Raw genomic sequence first — 20,350 nt, 5'->3', positions numbered from 1 at the left:
AAAATTTATTGCTTTGTACAAGAGCAGATACCTACCAGTCTCTTTTTTTCATAATGAACTTCCCAGAAAGTGTTTGTCCTTCAAGATTTTTGCTTGTTAAAATTTACTTTTGTGGTTACTGTTATTGTGTTTCCTGCCAAAATTCTTGTGATTTGAGGTCAGACAGTGCTGTTTTATACAAATTTTTTTCAAACCAGAAGACAAAATTATTTTGACATCAACAGTGAGGTGTGTGGATTTCCTGAAAGAATCTGTATTTAATGGCCCTGAGCATTAAAAATTATATTAATTGATTCAATGCATTTCATTGGGTTTGTTGTTAATTTATTTCTCTTTTAATTTAGTCTGAATTCATCCCAGTGCACTTTAGGTATATGGTTCAAGAATTGATTAATATTTACATCTTTAAATCTAAAGACTGTTTTTATTGAGACTTCTACCAGTGGATATTTACATCCTATTATGACTTCAGTGCTGTGAAGATGTTTTACATTCCCATTGCCAACAATTATCTCACTCTATCCATGCACTGTTATGAAGTGATATGATATGTTGTACAAGAAAATAGCGTCATGTGTCACCAATGTATCCAGAAAATTCAAGCTCATCTTATAAAACTAAGTCCTAGCATTTTTTAAAGTTTTCAATGTTGTCCTGCCTCTCTTGTAGAAAAAAAATATTCAGTGTGGAATGAGTTAGAATACCTATGTCTGGACAAGCTTTGAGAATTACATTTCATTGATCAGAAACAAGTACAACCACAACTCAACCATCTTTGAACATTAATGGTAGTAGCAATGTTCCTAGATTAACATTGCTCATAGTTCACCTCAGTTAGAATATTACTTGAAAGTGTTCTTTTCCAAATACATATTTTGTGTCATAATGAAATGAAACAAAGCCCAGCAGGATTTCCTTTCCAGTTAGCACATACATTCTACACCAAGAATTAGGATCCCTGATGGGTCACAAAATACTTGGATTTGGAGTCACTATTGAACGTGAAAAACTGCAAAGAATTTAATAGCCATTATACTAATAGCAGTCTTGGGCTTATTAGATTTACCCCCCATTATCTTCCCTCTAGCAATTCATACAAAATTGGCTCTTTCACAGCACTTTAGCTGCTCTCTGCCTCCTTCACAGCTAATGAGACTTTATACTGCTTTGCACCAGCTGGAAGTGTGGCTCTGTCCCATGCATACAGATTTGCACCATCCTCTATTGCAGTTATGTGTGATTTACCATGCAGACTGGGTCTTCTGCTGTGGAATATTACCTGAAGCCAGGAGAAGGAAGAGAGAAAAGTTCAGCTCAGACTGCTCCTGCTTTGGTTGCATGCACTTCTGTCCAGTAGGACTTTAGTCTGTGTTAAATGTGTATTGGGGTACTATAAGTACCCCAAGTTCAAAAGAAGCTGTAGAAGATGGAGGACATCAGGCATATGTCCTGAGAGAAAAACATACCTAAGCGAGGACAGTGTTTATACTTTTATTTGTTTTACAATCCTATTCCTAAATAAAACCCTTCCATTATTTTAACCCTGTTTTCAAAACCCCTGAAATAAAATTTTATCTGCTTCTGCATGATGAACTGTTTAAAATATCTCATGAATTCAGTACAGTATAAGGACTGTACTAGATGCAGACAAATGGAATTGTTCCCACTGAACTATGCATTTATTATCAAATGATAAATCCATGGCTGTTTATCTACAGGAAGAAAACATTGGACCTCTATTCTTTATCTGGAGAATTTTTCAGCAGTCTTCAGTAAAATAAAAAAGACCATTGTAGTCCCACAAAGGCCTTATGGATAGGCATCACAGAATTAAAACCAAATTGCCTTGTTAAAAATTAGCTGATATTATCCCGTATTTCATTATCATCTTCACATAGCTGAAAAATCTTTGCTAATGGGAATCTGAAAAGGAGTGCGAGAGTGCTGTGCTCATTTTACTTTCATCCTGCCTGCCACTAAGAGGTCTGGCCTAGCCAATAACAAAGTAATTGATTTTACATCATATTTCAGTATTTTAAGGAGCTGTAATTAATTTCCTTACAGTTCTGTTAAATGCAAATGCAAATCCCATAAAGCTGACTAATATGCTTATGAGACCAAAACACCGGGCCAGTGGCCTGGGATCTGCACCGTGCTGCTGAGCTCACCCCTTTGTGCAGCTTCTCCTGATGAGCTTACAGGCAGGAGCAGTGAGATGGTGAAAGCTGAATTCCGTGATCTTATGATCGTGTCTTACACAAATGATACCAAGTGTAAAGACAACAGGGACACATTTTAATTTTGGCTGGTGTTCAAGACTTTGTGCTTGTTATAGGATGGCCAGTTAATGAGTGTTTCTTCTGGCCTAATATCATCTTGGCAGAAAATTCAAAGGATTTACATTAAAACCCAGAGGCTTCCAGTTACTATCAATGCTGAAAGCTCTGCAGACATTTCAGATATGTGAGGTCAATTGTCTTGAATTTCGAGGTAAAAAAATAAGACATGCAAGTACAACTACAACCTCTCTCTTTTTAATTTTTAGGACAGTAACAAATAAAAAAGATTCTCTTGCTAAACTAAACTGAAGACCCAATGTACCAATTTACTAAAGGCAAAAGAAATCCTTAGGTGGAGAAACAAGACATGGTATGTGGTTAAAGGTTATTGAATCACTTGCTATTTTATCATAGAGATTGCACAGAAAATGTAAAATTGACATGTATGCATTTTTATAGTCTAAGCTTTCTAGCAGAGAATCTTTAAATAGCATTGGTAGAAAAATAAAAGGAAAGATCTGACAGGAACACAGAGCAGTTTTAATGTTGTATATAGATTTGGCTCCTCCAACTGTGGATTAAAGTGAGCTTGAAATGAAATAAACAGAACAGCTTCAGAAGTGTAGAGCTGAAGGGAAGTCATCCATCACAATGGAGGAATGTTTGATCTGATGTACAGTAGTTTAGCTCACAAACTTAATTGCTAAAAAACATTCATCTCTGTGCTCAGTGCAAATTCTAATAGTATAAAGCATGTCCTGAAGAAATTCAATATACCAAATAATTGTGAGCATCAGTCTAATGGAATGTGTAAAAAATAGACACAGTGGACATGCAGATACATTCTGTTTCTGTCTGTGCTTGACAAGAATGAAAAATAAGTCCCATAACAACACTTACATAAAATATCTCAGTTGTTTAAGAATTTTTTATATGATTTTCCATTTTAAAAGAAGATATTTATATATTAGTGTCTTAACTGTATGTTGTTTGGTAACTGAATGTTTCATAGGAACTTTTCTGTCTTTCCTTCAACTTGTTCTAGACACTCCAATCTTATTAGTCAATTAAATCTCCTTATCATACTTGTTGCATATTGTGATTTTCACAGTATTCATGTGTTGAGAAACATAGTTTGCCCCAGGGAGCTTGTCTTCCAAAAATATTAAACCAGTAACAGTTCAGAAATAACCTGAGATAACTGGTTATGTTCAGCCTTCTCATAGATTCTTTCTGAATACATAGTTAAAAGTGTCATCCACAAATAGTCCTCAATAACAGATCTGATCATTTTATCAACTTGTCTTTTTCCTCTTCCTTTTCAATCATTCTAATGTATAATGTGTGAACAGAGCATCTTCCTCCAAGGCAACAAAAAAAGAAGCTGTTTTGACATTTTCAGGGTAGAAAGAAAAATACCATTTTCTCTTTGGAGAACATAGTTATAATTTCTGTGATACTTCAAGGTTAATTCCTGCTGTTTGAAGGAGATTACACTTTGACTATACTGTATGTTGACCTCTAATGCACCCGTAAAATGTGATGATCTACAGAGAGCACAGACCTTTATAATAAATATGTAGCTTAATTGCAGTATCAACATTCACTCAAATCTAAGGTATTTTTCTCCAGAATATTTCAATGAGATAAAAGCATGGGAATGAATAGTTTTAGGGGTTTTCTATAGCAAAAACCTATAGATTGGTGAAGATGTAGAGGACTAGACGGACAGATAAACCTTTTTAACTGGACAGTAACTTTAACTAAAGGGTACAGTGACAAAAAAGTAGGGTGTCTCACAAAATTAAATTGAAAGAAGTTATTGCAGCTCCATATATTCAAGTTAGATTAAATTCACATAAGATGTCAAAAAAAAATTAGAGAAAAACAAAAATTTCATATTGAATAATTTTAACTGTAATTTTAACTGTTGTTTGACAGTTGTTCATAAAAAATGTTCATATTTCCACACACACCACAGGTATCTTGTGGTGTGTTTTGTATTTTTGCTAGATTTTGTTTATGTGTGGGGGATTTAAAAAAAATTTTTAAGACTTGAAAACATTTTTTGTATGATCATCTTTATTGTAGAGTAAAATGTGCCTTGACAAAACACACAGCCTTTTGTTTTATTGATTTGTTCATGTTTTGACATCTTCAGACTTTATGGAAGTGGAAAAGGTAAGCTTTGACCCCTTCCATTTTCATGAGTCACTGATTAGCTCTCCTTTTTCAACAGCTGGCCCTCAAAATCCCAGGGGCAGCATCCATAAATATAGAGATAGCTGGGGCTTTTATGTGTATGTATATGACAGATATATTATTTAACTAGATACTAAAAAGATCTGAGTAAAATTTAAAAGTCTAAATAGAGATGAGTGACCATGTTTATTAAAAATACACACAATGAATCCATATCAATCATCTTTTTAGAATGTACTTAGAATTCTGAAGCCTTTGCAGGTGCTCCTTCTTCCAGTGCTTTTCACCTTTTGAGTCATCTTTATCTATCTCAGTGTAGATAGTAACTAGTTCATTTATTGCTTTTCTCTACCTCTGTTAAAAAGGCATGTTTCACATGCTTTACCCATGAAGTAACACAATTTCCTATTCTACATTTTTAGCAACATAGACACATGTCTTATTGAAAAGAACAATCATTTTTATTCTCTTGGGGAATGTGATTAGTTTCAAAGGTAAATGCCAAACCCAGATTTTTTTTCCTCTTTTATCTGGAGAACCACTTTTTTCAGCACAAATCTTCCAACCAGCTGTCACCAGTGCACACAAGAACATTGCCACCTTAGAGTTTGTCAGCTCAATTTTGCATTTATCTTCTTCATTTGCTATCTTATGAAAGTCTCATTACTTTTCCCACTCTTGTAAGTCAGGTCCTAGATCAACACCAGAGAGGAAGTAATACAGCTTCCAGAAGGTAAAACACTTAAACTGTTTTAATTTAGAATTCCATCCAGTGGTGACATAATATCACCAGTCTATAGAAAGCTATTGTATAGGCAGCTTTAAACCAGTAGTTTGTTCCATGGTGTTGCTTAGGAGGGAAAAGTGGCTCTTATTAGTGCTCTTACATTAGCAGTAATGAAGGTGTCACTGTTGGAGACAGTTTGTACTGAAGTTTACAACAAATTAAATAAATCTGCAAATTTTAATGTGTGCCCAATGCTGTAAAAAAAGTTAAAACAATTCATCAAGTTGGTAAAACTGTAAAAGGCCTTTCATGAACGCTTACATTGATAATACTTTAAATGATCTATCAGTGACCAAAAGCATCCTTGAGCTGCCCGCATTACAAAATCAGGTTCTACGTCAATAAGAAGCAAACAAATGGAAAATTGATCTCACAAATTGAGCTAGCTAGTTTGACTACTCAGAGGCAGCATAGAAGAATAACCTTTGTCAAATCTGGTCTTGTCCATGCACCCTTCATAACTCACACAGGTAACAGGGAAATCCTGTTGAAAGATGTTAGCAGTATCTCACATCATGATTGTCTGTAAGCCTTGCACAAACAGTTTTATCTTTAAAAGTGTTGTGTCTTAGTAGAAGACTTTCAATAGTACTTTCAACAGCTGCTGTATCAACAATTGCTAAATGCAAATAATGAAGTAAGATAACTAGCTGAAATGCAGGCAGGTGGCTGGCATCTAAGCTTGTTCTGTAACCCAAATCTTTCAATAGCGGAAAATGTAAATGTGAATACTGATGTATTTTGTGTGGGGCTTAACAGCAGTAACATTGATGGGCTGCACCAAAAAAAAAAAAAAATCACACTTTATTCATAATTTCTTTTTTCAGTTTGCATCAGTCTGTCATTACAAAGCAGCTCTAACAACACACAGGATTTTTTCCAGGCCATTTAAAATTTTAATAGGTAAATTGCAAAGATCATATTGAGTAATTTAGTGCTGTGATAGGAAATACAAAAACACGGCTAGAAATTCACAGTCCTTTTTTTCACATTGCTATCAATGTGTGTCTCAATAAATTAGAGTATGAATTGTGTGGATGGAGCCACACAATTCTTTTATGAGAAAGAGCTCATAAAAATGAAAAATATAAACAGGTGGCTCAGGTATATCCTTTTACTGAAGATCCCAGCAGTAATGGGGAGATGATACTGAATTCCTAGCAGTAATGTTCCCACTAGTTGGTGGAGAACTGGCTTTTCTGTTAATTAAGAAAAATTGTAAAATATGACAGAGAAACATAGCTATGACTGACAAAAACGACAGTATAAGCATAAAGAATCTTCCTAATGATCTGAGAGAGAAATAATCCTTCACTGTCACTGCAGATGAGTTTATCTATCAGCTCTATTAAAGATATAGAATAACATAGAAGCAATAATTGACAGAAAAAGCAGCAGATGCTTAATTGCAAAGAGCCATATACAATGTATGAACTAGCTCTGACAACCAATTCTCCTAAGAAAGGCAAAGTAAAATTACTCTTGACCACAGCTGAGTGAAACTTAAAATTTTTTTGACTGATCTTTTTAATTCTGTATTTATCTTTGAAGTATGATGACTTTATTGACAGAAAGTTCTTGATTGCTTGAAAGTGAATCTATTTTTTTCCACTTATCTTAATGAATTCTCTCTTTCTATGAACCCTGACTTGTATCATGTAGATATATCATCTCATTTGGAGATGTCTCATGGCAGCTCTTAATATACTTCTGCCTTAGCACAGTGAGGTCACCCTGAGTGACTAGCGACAGCTGGATTCAAATATTTGAATGTTCTCATTAGTTTCCACTTTAGCCTAAAAGACAGAAGGTTTTTGTATCCATCTTGCTACATGGCAGACAACATTTCAGAAGGGTTCCCCCACAGACAGAATAGATGTGACTGCTAGAATAGGCACTTCAATACCTCTGGCTGGAATTTCTAAAGAGACATGCAACCATGACAGAATTAGCACCTACTAAATAGAATTGGCAGGATCAGGAAGGTATCTGATAATGCCCCTTCATGAAAATCTATAACTAATAGCTCCTTAAAATTAGTATCTGCAGAAAGTTGGTTTTTACTAAGACAGAATTTTGCTTATGCGAGCCCTTGTAACAGAAGCTTCAAAAAAACATAACAGAGATAAGAAGTTCTATTATGAACTTTCTGTTCTTTGACTGTGGGATAAAAAAAAAGGAGAAAAATCAAAATTATGGTAAGAATGAAAGGTTTAGAGACTTCTGAGAAAGCTAAAAACCTAGCCTCCTCCCATGGTGATAAAAATAATATCAGCATGTATAATCTGTAGCATTCATAATGTATAATATGTGGGCACTCATATAAAGAGATCTTTTAATCTTGACTATATCAAGGTCATTATTAGCAGTAGTGTCAGCTACAGATAGGGCCATCTATACCTTGCGTCAATTTTATAGAGCTGAGGGTCTTACAAGAGCTATTCTGCTGTGATAGGCTCCTGATAAATCCATCCAGCAACAGTCTCTGAGAGAAATAACATATTATCGATTATGCTACGACTTTGTTATGAACGTATTCTTTGTGTTCTAGATTTAGAGATTTGTTTTTCTGTTGTTCCTCAGAAACTAATTCCTTATTCAATGTAAAAATATTTTTTTAAGCAATTAAAATTTTTTCTCTGAAAAGAGAACAAAAAGTTGTCAGCATAGGCATACCTGAATTACTTTCCTTGCATTTGGCCTTCTTGATCTCTCAGCATTTCCTGAAGACAAAGTGAGATCATAACATGATTGAAGGATATAATTTTTTTCCAATTTACATAAAGCACAGAAACAGAGGAGCACTGAGCATCTTTGAACAGACACTGTTACTAGGATAACTGCATCCTAAAAGATGTTCTCACTTGTTAGACTTAAAATCCACTGTAAAAGCAGATGTAGAAAGTATAGGACCAGTTAGATCTAGCAGGACCTTGGCTTGCTCTCTAGATCAGGTAGAACAATCTGTTTAGAGTACCACTCAAAAACAAATTTCACCCATGCAACCTGTCAAATTTGGCTGTCAAAACTTTTGAGAAAGAAAATATAAATGTCCCAACAATTTCTGTGTATTAAACACCCAAGTTTTATATGCAGTTTTGGTTTTCTTAGTCAGAGATTTTTGAAACCATTGCATTAGTGGATCTGTAACTTTCCTTTTCATATCTATGGTAGTCCAGCTGGGAAAAGAGGTTGTGATAGTCCCCTCTAAAAAGGAAATATATTTTCCTCATATTAAAGTCTTGTGAAACTCCAAAGGAAATTGTTATCTTGGCCCTAATATTGAAATCCTAATGCAATGCAATATTGAAAGCCATTTGCAATGTCAAGAAGAAAAATAATCCTTTCTTATGAAGAAATCAGGTAAGATGCCTCATTGCCTATTGCGGCTTCTGGGTCTCTGACTACTCTGCTTGTCAGAGAGCCGAGTCCTCGAAAGCCGGATAGCGTAATGAAATCTTCCTCTATGAAGGCGGGACGGCACACAGGCGGCTTTATTTCCAGGAGCGTTTATTGAGGAACAGCAATTCAGGGAGCGAAGGGAAAACAACCACTCCGGGAGGGAGCTCGCTCTGAGAGCGCCGAACAGGGGGCGGAATCGGGATTATAACTGGGACAAGAGAGGGAGGGTCCAGGCATGAAGCGTTCAGTGAAGGAAGGCTTCGGGGGCAGAGTCAGGGTCGAGTGGCAGGGTTATAACCAATGAGGGTAAGGGGAAAGAGCGGCTTCAGGGAAGGAACCAATGGAGGTATAAAGAACAAAGAATTTTCTAGAACCAAGGGATGACAGACATACTGATTGATAACAGGGGAGGCGGGGAACTACACACCTGTCACCTCCCAGGGTAATTCGGGGGGACAGTTTCCCAAGTCCCCTCCCACATCTCCCCCGTTCTTGTTAATTAAATAAATATTTGCCAAAGTCTTGGTAAGCGTCTTTTTGAAGATGGTTAAGGCAACTGAAATGAGAAGGATAATTATGAAAATTCAAAAGAGTCCTTTTAAAATGGAGGCTGCCCACCCGGGAATGCCCCACTGCATCAATAGTTTGTGGACGGGGTCCACAGCCGAAGTTTCCGTTTTGATGTCCTGTACTTCGGTCCGGATCCGCTGGATGTTGGCTTGGATGGAAGTGCTCCGTGATGTTAAATTGAAGCAACACAATCCTTCAAAGTCCTTGCAGCTGTGGCCATGGGCGAGCAGCAGGAAATCAATAGCCGCTCTGTTTTGTAATGTGGCTTGCCTGGTGGTTTGCTGGTCTGCCAGAAGATCGGAGAGGACGGCAGACGAGGCGTTGGCATGCTTACTTATCCAACACTCCAGGTGAGAAAGCTCACCGAGGGCCTTAGCTGCTGCATACCATGGTAAAAAGATGGATACAGCGACCCTCTTTGTTTTTCCCCAATCGTAAATTTCGGAGTCACAATTTTCGTCGAATTGAGCATATGATCTTTTGGTGCGTGCCAATTGTCTTTCTTTTTTCCAATCTAGAATTTGAGTTCTGTTTGGAGTGAGGGTAGCAAGCTTGCCAAGGCTGCATGGGCCTCCCTGGAGCCGAGATGGAATTCCCGACCATACTCTGTCCCCACAGATAAGAAACATCCCCCTGGGCAATGTCTTGGGATGAGTGGATGAAACCGAAATCACCTGGCTAGTATAATTGCACCAGGTTTGGCTGTTATATTTTTTACTGATAGGTGTTACATCTTTCCGGTATGTGTTTTTGGCCAAGTCAATTCCGTGCCAATTTTGACTTGGCCTCCTATAATAGAATTTGACACAATATCTAGCTGTGGAGGACCCCAGTAAGTCCAATTCTTGGGGTTCCTCTTTGCTGTTGGGCAAAATTTTGGTCCACTCATCCCAAGTATCGACCGGGTTAGGCCTCCTACCCGTGGTTCGGAGCAGGTCGGAATTGGATACCGGCCAATCATCAGCTACCAAGGGGACCCCTACCAGGCAAGTGGACAGGGGATTGTCCACGTTGCCCATGGCCAGACATAGGTTATCCTGCTGCAAGGACTTTGCCAGCGTGATCCAGACATTTTCTTTCGGCTGTGGTACCACCCAGCCATCTGCTACATGCAGCCACAGGAGGATGGAAAGCGTGGCTGCAACCAGCTGGGCGCAGTGGGACATCTTCTGTTGTTCCTTTTGGGTGAATGATGTTCTGGCAGCCATCCTAGTACTAAAATTAAACAAAACAATATTACCAACATACATTTGGTTCCCTCCCCTCCCCCAGCTCCCCCTTTTGGGTTAAAATAAAAATAAATTTCAGGACGGAGGGGTAAAGGGATGACGGGTTAGGTATGAGGGTAGAGGGAACGGCACAGGAGGGGATGGGGTGGCGGAAGTTGTTAAGTCTTGCAGAGGTAGGTATGTCCTTGTGATGAGGACCCGGGAGACGATGTTGGGTGGTCTTCCGGTCCTCTTCTTTTTTCTCCGTCGCCACGCCACTGCATTATCTGGTGGTGATTGTGATGGGGTCGCTGGGTTGCTCCTCGCTGGGGGGTCCGTGGTAGTGCTCTCCAGGTACGGTTTGACGTATTTTCCAGGAATCCATTTGGGACCCTGGGCTGTGGAAACACAAGCGTACCCTCTCCCCCACGTTATCAGAGGGTACGGCCCTGAGATGATTTTTGATTCTGGGTCTCTGATGAGGACTGGCGGACGCTCTTTCAAAACTGCCCTGGTGTTATTGCAAAAGTGTCTGAGTGCAGGGGGATTCGGCTCTCGGTCAGAACAATTTAAGAAATTAAGAACATAAAGTGCCTTGCATAATCTTTCAACTGGTGTCATGGCCAGAGCCGAATCGTGTTGTTGTTCTAGCAGCCTTTTTAACTCTTTGTGGGAGCGTTCCACTATTGCCTGTCCTGTGGGGTTATGGGGAATGCCGGTGGAATGGGCAATTCCCCATTGTTGTAGAAATTGTGCGAATTTTGTCGAGGTGAATCCAGGCCCATTGTCCGTTTTGATGGCTTTTGGGACTCCTAATGTGGCAAATGCCATGAATAGATGTTTGATGATATCTTTTGTTTTCTCACCAGTGTGGAGTGACGCGAACACGGCCCCAGAAAATGTGTCTATGGACACATGCAGGTATTTCAGGCGGCCAAAAGGATTATAGTGAGTGATGTCTGTTTGCCACAGCTTCAATGCTGCCAACCCTCGGGGGTTTATCCCCGTTGGCAGCGGTGGAAGGGCGAAGGACTGACAGCTTGGGCATGTGGCTAGTATGGCTTTGGCTTGTTCTTTTGATATTTTAAATTGTCGGGCAAGGGCAGGTGCATTTTGATGGAAAAACGCATGGCTGAGCTTTGCCTGTGCAAAGATGTCTGGTAAGGTTAATGAAAGTGCAGGTGCAGAGTAATGAGATGTCATTGCAAGGAGGTCGGCCATCCGGTTCCCCTCTGCAATAGCTCCTGGCAGGTCTGTGTGAGCCCGGACGTGCATAATATAATAGAGTTGCTCTCGGTGGGAGATCAGCCAGATTAATTCTGTGAGCAAATCGAATAACTGTTTGTTTTGAACTTCTTTGAGCAGGGCGTGTTCTGCCCGTTCTGCTACCCCGGCAACATAAGCCGAATCTGTTACCAGATTGAAAGGTTGCTGAAATTTTTTGAATGCTCTCACGACCGCAGCAAGTTCTGCGATCTGGGGGGAACCCTCAACCAGTTGGATGTCAGACTCCCACTTCTGACTCTCCGGGTCCTTCCAAGTGATCACCGATTTGTGGGATTTTCCCGACCCATCGGTGAACACCGTGAGAGCACCTTTAATAGGTGTTTTATTTTTGAATGACTTTGGGGCCAAATATAACGTGTCTTTGAATATTTTATGTTTAGGGTAATGAATGGAAATCTGTCCAGGGTAACTGTCTAAAGCAATTTGCAAACTTTCGTTTGTCTGAAGCAGGGATTCCAATTGTTCCAAATTAAGAGGTAAGTAAATGCACGCCGGGTCACACCCTGCGAGGGTCCGGAGGCGTTGTCTGGCCTTTATTATTATCCTAGCCATCAACTCTGCAGGAGTTGAAATAGTTTTCGCTGGCTGGTGCGGGAGAAACAGCCACTCAATGATAAGGAGTGGGTCCTTCCGCCCAGCGTCCCATTGAAAAAGCAGACCATGGAAGTTTGGGCACTTACCCAGTATGGCAAGGGTGACGGGAAGGAGCCGATCCACACGGTGGGCCTGACGGGATCGTATGGCCTCAGCGACTCTCTCCAGGGCTCCTTTGGCGGCAGGTGTTAGCTCGCGAGGGGAAGCTAGGTCGCCATCTCCTCGTAGCAGGTTGAAGAGCGGCGCCAGCTCCTCCGTGGTGAGTCCCAGGAGAGGTCGGATCCACGTGATGGTACCGCAGATCTGCTGGAGATCTCGCAGGGTCCGTGGGTCGTCTTTGACGGTGACAGATTGGGGCGCGACAGTCCTTCCCGTAATGTGAAAGCCCAAATACTTCCATGGCGCTGACAGCTGGATCTTTTCTTCAGCAATTTCAAACCCTGCAGCTTTAATGGCTTTAACAGTTTTGGAAAGTGTGATCTGCAGATAAGCTTGTGTTTCAGCGCAGATCAAGACATCATCCATATAATGCAGGATGATCGCTTCAGGGAACAGCTTTCTGATCGGCGAAAGCACCTGGGCCACAAAAGTTTGGCAGAGCACTGGAGAATTTTTTATTCCCTGGGGCAAAGTGGCCCATTGGTATCTCTTATAAGGCTCCGCCTTATTGATGGAAGGGACAGAGAACGCGAATCTGGGGGCATCTCCGGGATACAATGGGATGTTGAAAAAACAGTCCTTGATGTCAATGACTGCGAGCTGCCAATCCCGGGGAAGCATGGAGGGTGAGGGAAGGCCAGGCTGCAGGGGGCCCATGTCCTCGATTACCTCATTGACCCTGCGCAGGTCTTGGAGCAGGCGCCATTTGTCTTTGCCAGGTTTTTTAATAACAAAGACAGGAGTGTTCCAGGGGCTGGTGGAGGGTATTAAATGCCCCAGGCGGACCTGCTCCTCTACTAATTCATGGAGCGCTTTTAATTTCTCCTCCACAAGGGGCCACTGGTCCACCCACACTGGAACATCGGTCTTCCAATTCAGCGGTGGGGAGGTGCGCTCCGCAGTGGCCCATACTAAAAATCCCATGCAGGGCTAGGGATATCGAGGTGGGCACCCCATTGGGACAAAACGTCCCTGCCTAATAACATGATGTTAGATGAAACAACAAAAGGCCGAATGGTGGCAATCTGTCCCTCAGGGCCCTCCACACTTACCAGGTGTTTGCTGCGCATGGAGTTGACAGCTCCTCCCACTCCGGAGATTGTGCCACAAGGAGGCACCAACTCCCAGTCGCGGGGCCACTTTGACCGGGGTATGATGGTGACGTCTGCCCCGGTGTCTGCCATCAGGTCCAGTTTGATGGACTTTCCCTGAAGCGATAAAACAGTCTCAATCATTGGTCTGGATTTGCAAACATTTTGTGTGAGGAAGACAAAATTGTCTTCCCCGGAGTCATGTCCAGCGAAATAGTCCTGTGCTGGTGGATCGGTGAGGTCGGCCACGTCGAGGAGGTACATGGCAGCGAAGGGGAGCCCCTTGGTGATGGTGCAAGGTGGTTGATGGCAGACGACTGAGACGGTGACCTCGGACCCCGGCTGAAAACACACCACTTCAGGAACGACGGTAACACGGTCTGGTGTGAGCCTGCAATCTCCGAGTATTAATACTGTTACCTCACAATTACGGTAAGGGGGTTCCAGGAACCCAGCGGGAACTCTCACCAGGTCCTCATCCTGGAGAGTCACAGTGATGGAGCTTTTGAGGACCCGGTGAGTGTCTGAATCTAGGTTGCGGATTCTACGGAAGAGGCGGAGCCCGTCGTCGTGGCTCCGCCAACCCTCCGGAACTGTCCGCTGGGCCACCGGTCCTCCCGGATGGTGGGGAGGCCTGGGCGCTGTGAGGGGCCACTTGTTGTCCTTGCGCGGCCCCTCCCCGCGCTCCGCGACCCGTTTCCCGCCTGCTGATGGTAGGGCATCGGGTTCCTGGGTATTGGTCTTGGGGAGGGTGTGTACGAGTAGTGTGGTTGCTCCGGGGGCCAGTATGGGCAGTTGGCTTGTATGTGGCCCATCTGGCCACACCCGAAGCACCGGATGGTGTTCATCGTCAACATCGCCTCCCCAATCCCCTTACTTACTGCAAGGGCGACAGTGGTCTCGGTGGAGGCGGCTTTCGTGCAGGCCTCCACCATCTGTGCGATGGTGGGTTCGGGGTCCTGAGGTAAAGTCCTTAATATCTTCTTTGTCTCGGCTGTCGCGTTGGTCATGGCCATCTTTCTCAGGAGCTCTTCCCTCGCTGCAGGATGGTCTATCTGCCGGTCGATGGCCTCCCTCAGCCGGTCCACGAATTTTATGAAAGATTCCTCTGGGCCCTGGGTAATAGCTGAAAAGTTCTGGAGGGGGGTTTTCCCATCGGGGATTTTTAACAGTGCCGCTCGGCCAGCCTCCTTGATGTCATCTAGGACCTCCGTGGGTAACAGTATTTGGTCCTCTGGCTGGCTGAACTCCCCCTCCCCTGCCAGGGCTTCTATGGCTTCCTCTCCCTCTCCAATTGCCTCTGCTAAATTGTGTTTTTTCAGAAGAGGCTTGAGGAGCTTTCTCCATTGAATGTCCCACAATAAAAGCTCGGTGGGAGTGAGCAGGGACTTGGCAATATATTTAACGTCATGCTGGACCAATGTATGGCCCGAGAAAGCGAGGTCTAATACATTCTTAAAGAAAGGAGAGTCTCGACCATAGTCTTTGGCAGCCTTCCTCAGTTCTTTAATCTCCACATATGGGAGTTGCTCCCAGTGTGGCCGCTGCCCCCTGGTCCTCACCACAGGTGCTGCGAACGGCCCCAGATCTTTTGCGAATTCTAAATCCCCATCCTTAATTGCCTCTGCCCTGATCCGGGCCCACCCACCTCCCGGCCTAGGTGTGGGCCGGGGGCTGTCGCTGTCCTCATCCTCATCGGAGGATGAGGCAGGACGAGCAAGGGCTCGGACCTTCCCCTTGGCCGGTGGGCTTCGGTGGCATGAAGCCCGGCAGGCCAAGATGGCCTGCTTCCGGCCAGGCCGACTTCCGGTTCCGGTGGACTGGGAACCAGAAGAGGCCTGAGGGGAGGCGTGGCCAGGCTCACCCACCGGGGCGTGGCCTTCCGGCAGGGGGTTCCCTCCCACAGGGGCGTGCCCTTCCTGCAGGCCGGTCCCTCCCGCCGGGGCGTGGCCTTCCTGCAGGCCGGTCCCTCCCACCGGGGGCCCACCCAGGGGTGTGGCCATGGGGGCTGGAGGGGCGGGTCCCGACGACGTAACAATCGACGCGGTGGTAGGGGCGGGACCCGACGCAGGGGCGGCACTCGACGGAGGTGGAGCCTGAGGGGGACTGGCAGGGGCCCGAAGGGAGTGAGGAGGTGGAGAGGAGGCGCCATTTTGTCCCTCGGTGGCGGGCTGCTCGGCCATGTGGCCGGCGCCATTTTGTGAGGTGTGGTGACAGAGATCAGGAATCGAATAACATGGTTTTAAACTGGGTACAGGGGTTTGAGGGCTTTGGGGAGAGGAAAGACTCGCACTGGGATGGCCAGTCCCAGGACGAGGAGAGGGCAGAGTGGGGCGGGGAGCAGCAGGGAGACGGTAGCAGCCCTGTGCCTGGTTATGGCAGGGTCTGCTGCCCGACCCACCCTTAGGGGAAACCGAGTTAGGAGTGGGGGGGGCGGAATGAGGGTTAGGAGAACCGGGGACCCAACTCTCACCCTTTTGTTTAAATAAAGTGTAAATAGAATGAAAAAGTGGAAAAAAATGCCCCACAGAAAAATTCCCCTTTACTTGTAATGCGTATAACAGTTTCCCAATATTTCCCCAGAAAATAAGAGAAGAAAAATCATCCCTGGAGGTGTCAGGGAAGTTATCGAAAATAAGATTAACAAAAGCCTTAAGGTCCCTCTTTTTAAAAGAAATGTTACCCAAAACAAGGGAGGATTTAACGTGGAGGTAAAAATCCCGCCGGGCAGGAGACAGGCGATTGCCCATTCTCACTGCAGAAAAAAGGAAATCCCCAAAGAGACAAAGCGAGAAACGAAAAGGAAAAGAGACAGGGTCGGGTGCCAGACAGGGCACCAGGAACTCACCACAAAAAGACCGCTGTCAAAACGAAAAAGCCTCTGAGGGGGAGAGGAAGCGCTGCAGGTCTCGTCCCGTTCGGAGTCTGCTCCCAAACTCGAAGTCGAACCAGGACGAGGTGTCTGCAGCCCGCGAGGTAGGCGATCTTCTTCAACGAAGAGCAGCCGCTCGTGGAACTGGCGGCGAACGGCGCTTTTCGTCCTCGGGCAGCCGGATCACAGAGCCGAGGCAGCCGAGGAGACGCTCTGCGGCTGACTCCTGAGAGGGGCCAGTCTGTTCGGGCGCCAGTTGCGGCTTCTGGGTCTCTGACTACTCTGCTTGTCAGAGAGCCGAGTCCTCGAAAGCCGGATAGCGTAATGAAATCTTCCTCTATGAAGGCGGGACGGCACACAGGCGGCTTTATTTCCAGGAGCGTTTATTGAGGAACAGCAATTCAGGGAGCGAAGGGAAAACAACCACTCCGGGAGGGAGCTCGCTCTGAGAGCGCCGAACAGGGGGCGGAATCGGGATTATAACTGGGACAAGAGAGGGAGGGTCCAGGCATGAAGCGTTCAGTGAAGGAAGGCTTCGGGGGCAGAGTCAGGGTCGAGTGGCAGGGTTATAACCAATGAGGGTAAGGGGAAAGAGCGGCTTCAGGGAAGGAACCAATGGAGGTATAAAGAACAAAGAATTTTCTAGAACCAAGGGATGACAGACATACTGATTGATAACAGGGGAGGCGGGGAACTACACACCTGTCACCTCCCAGGGTAATTCGGGGGGACAGTTTCCCAAGTCCCCTCCCACAGCCTATCATAAAGCATACTTTTTCAACCTCAAACACTTTGGTTTAATGACAAAAAGACCCATGTAATTATATCAAACCTGCAGGTGAGGTCTGGTAATGAGAGATACAGTTATAGCACTTCCAGTGAATGTCATAAATAGCCCGAAGTTTCCCCACAGCCCAATGTTTAACCACAGCATACTTCATGAAAAAAACATTATATGTTTTAAAAGGGAGGTTGAAGAGTTTTATAGAAATGTTATACTATTTATTGGAATACTTTAAAGTGAGGTATGTTAATAGCATGAAGGAAAGAAACAGGACGACGGGTTATGGTCTATATTATAGCAGATGCCATAGAAGATAATTCAGATTATTTTTCTGGCCTTAAAAACCTATCAACCTGTGGGTCATTCTCACATCTGTGCTGTACTTTCATTGGCTACATCATAGGAGATTGACCCTAATTTATTGTCAATCTTAATTTTTCATAAAATGCAGATATGTACTGCCATCTTAATCTTGTCATACAAACTGAAAAGACATTATTTTTTCATTTATTTAGTCTGCTTTTCTGGCCAATTTACTGATAAATGTAAGATTTTCTGGAACTTTTTTTTCCAGAACAAGTGCTTTAGAAATTCAATTAATATTGTATTAATCCATATTAAATACTGCAATCATAGATTCTGTGCATCACCAACCAATATTCAAATGTGAATGTGACAAGTTATCTTTTGATTCTAAGAGATTTAGAAATAAATATTTCAGTGATTTGAATATGAATTCCAGTGTTTGAAAAGCTCATCTTGTGTGATTTTCCTTCTCTTAAATTTTGAAATTAAGATTCAAAACCTTAAAAATGTATCTTGTTGAAAGAAAGGTGTCAGAGCCAACACACATTAGCTTTCAGTGCTATCTGAAACAACTCAAGATCTGAATTATACCTTCCATGTTCTTTTGTAATCAGTGTTTATTGTTTAAAAAAGCTATTACTGTTGCTAAAAAGTTTTTTTTATAATTAAGAAGTCATGGACATATTTCCTTGAAGTCATCTCAACAGTTTCTCATGCATGTTTCCTACTACCTGTAGCTGTCTGATATCCGCTAAAACAAGTGTTTTAAAGCGCAACTTGTTTTTTATGATACTGTAAGTTACAATGATATAACACTTAAAGTCCCAAGTGATATTTTCACCTAATTCAGTATGGATGTGACTCACATTGGAAGCTGAGGCTGAAAGAAAAAAGAAACCAGTCATAGCTAATTATTGGTGTAAAGTATGTAGCAGTTCTGACATTATCTTCATTTGAATTCTAACACGGAAGAGCCCAGCTTAAGTGTGAACATGGACACAGAGATGTGCATAAGACCCAAATATTTATCTTTTATCTGCTCAGGACTCACATGGTTTCACCTTTCAAAAATTACCTCTTATGTTGTTTTGGTTTTTTTTTTTAAGATGTCCAGCTGGAGGTTTTGCTTCTAATAGAAATGCCTCTGATTTCAGTCCCAAAGACTGATAAGGCTAATGCTGACTCTTTAAGATCTCTTTTACCCAACAATTTGGAATTTGATTGTTAAACCAAGAGTGCTGTATTTGAGCTCTGTTCTTGCCTTGTTGGTTCATTTGATGCTGACATTTCAGATTGGTGTGATCCGACTGTGCCTGTTTCCCGATTGTTGTTTTTTTGTTGGAGTGGGTGTTTGGAGCACACCAAACTTTGAGAAGATATCTGGAGATATCTTGTGTTTTGTAAGGTAACACAAAGCTGGCATTCTCTGCTGAGACAACTAGCTATTGTATACTGCAGCAAATGATAAAACATCAAGGTGCCTTACCTTGTACTAACAAAGCAACAGGGCGACTGACTGGATGAAAGCACAAATTAAAAGACAGATAATAGAATCAAATAGGAAAGCTGAGAATTATTGTGCTCTAGCAAATAGGTAGTGCTTCCCTAAGATTCCCTTTCCATGAGGCAAAGATCTATTACTGCCCTTCAGAAAAATAGGTATAGGTCATGGGAAAGTGAGACAGGTCTAAATGAAACCAATGGAGGTGTTGGTCCATGGGGCAATGAGATCAAGAATAGAATTGCATGGGCTTGGGGTGAGAAAATTTTTACTCCCATACCCATGGGACTGAACAGATAAACTCAGAAAAGGTGTTTGCAGCTTTGCCCAGGTGCCATCAAAAATAGTAAGCATGGGGAAATAGCAAACAATAGTAAATGGAGAAAAATGCCAAGAGGTCAAGAAGCTCCAGGAGACATGAGTGAGGCCATACCTCCTCTTGCATTCCTGGAACCCCCTCATCTTTTCCTCAGGAGTAAAATGTCCACATTCCCATCTCAGTTCCTGTTTCCCACTCTTGTTTCTTCTCTTTGGTGTGATAGCCCCCACTAAACACCAGTGTTTCACACTCAAGTGTCCCTATTCTCTTCTTAGGTCCCTAAGAATTGGCAGGTATCTGGAAGACTCCAACTCCCAGTGTGGGGGAATCTCAGGCCCAGGCCAGGGAAAACAGCCAGAAGAGAGTTTCAGAGGAAGAGCTACTGTTGTCAGGAAATAAACATCCTTCATGTTTTTTCCAGTCCTCCCTCTTGTCTTTGGCAGCAGCAACAAAAACCCAGTTGCAAAGATGAGGTGGGGATTTGCTGGATATTCTATGATTCTTTATTTTATGTTTATTTATTTCTGAAATCATGCCTTGTCAGTGGTCTTGAACCCTCAGAGATTTTTGTGTGCCCTGTTATCCATATTATTAGAATGCCTGTGTAGCTTCCATAAATTAAAAAAAGAAAGCAGGATGCCAGGAAACTTTAATTTCCTATAAGCCAGCAGGAAAACACATACACAGAGGAAGAGTGACAAGCCTGCAAGAATTACCTGTGCATACATTTTGTGGACTTATTGACAGATTGACATTTGTTTTTGAAGGTGAAGGATAGAATGGGACTGGAAAGGCAAGATTTTGTTTACTGTAACTAATAAATTTTCAGTGATTCACAACCCTCTGGAAAGCCATGACCTCCTCACTGAAGAGATCCTGGCTTCAAACATGACTTTAGAGACTCAAGGAAATACTCTTACTGGCTTTTAATCGCACAGGGATTTTACTACGAACTAGCTGTGAGTTTTCTATTTTTGATTGATCATCTC

This window comes from Lonchura striata, chromosome 3 (genome assembly GCF_046129695.1).
Source record: "Lonchura striata isolate bLonStr1 chromosome 3, bLonStr1.mat, whole genome shotgun sequence".
NCBI classification, from domain to species: Eukaryota; Metazoa; Chordata; class Aves; order Passeriformes; family Estrildidae; genus Lonchura; species Lonchura striata.
The sequence above is the reverse complement of the archived record's forward strand: the minus strand, read 5'-3'. Positions refer to the sequence as shown.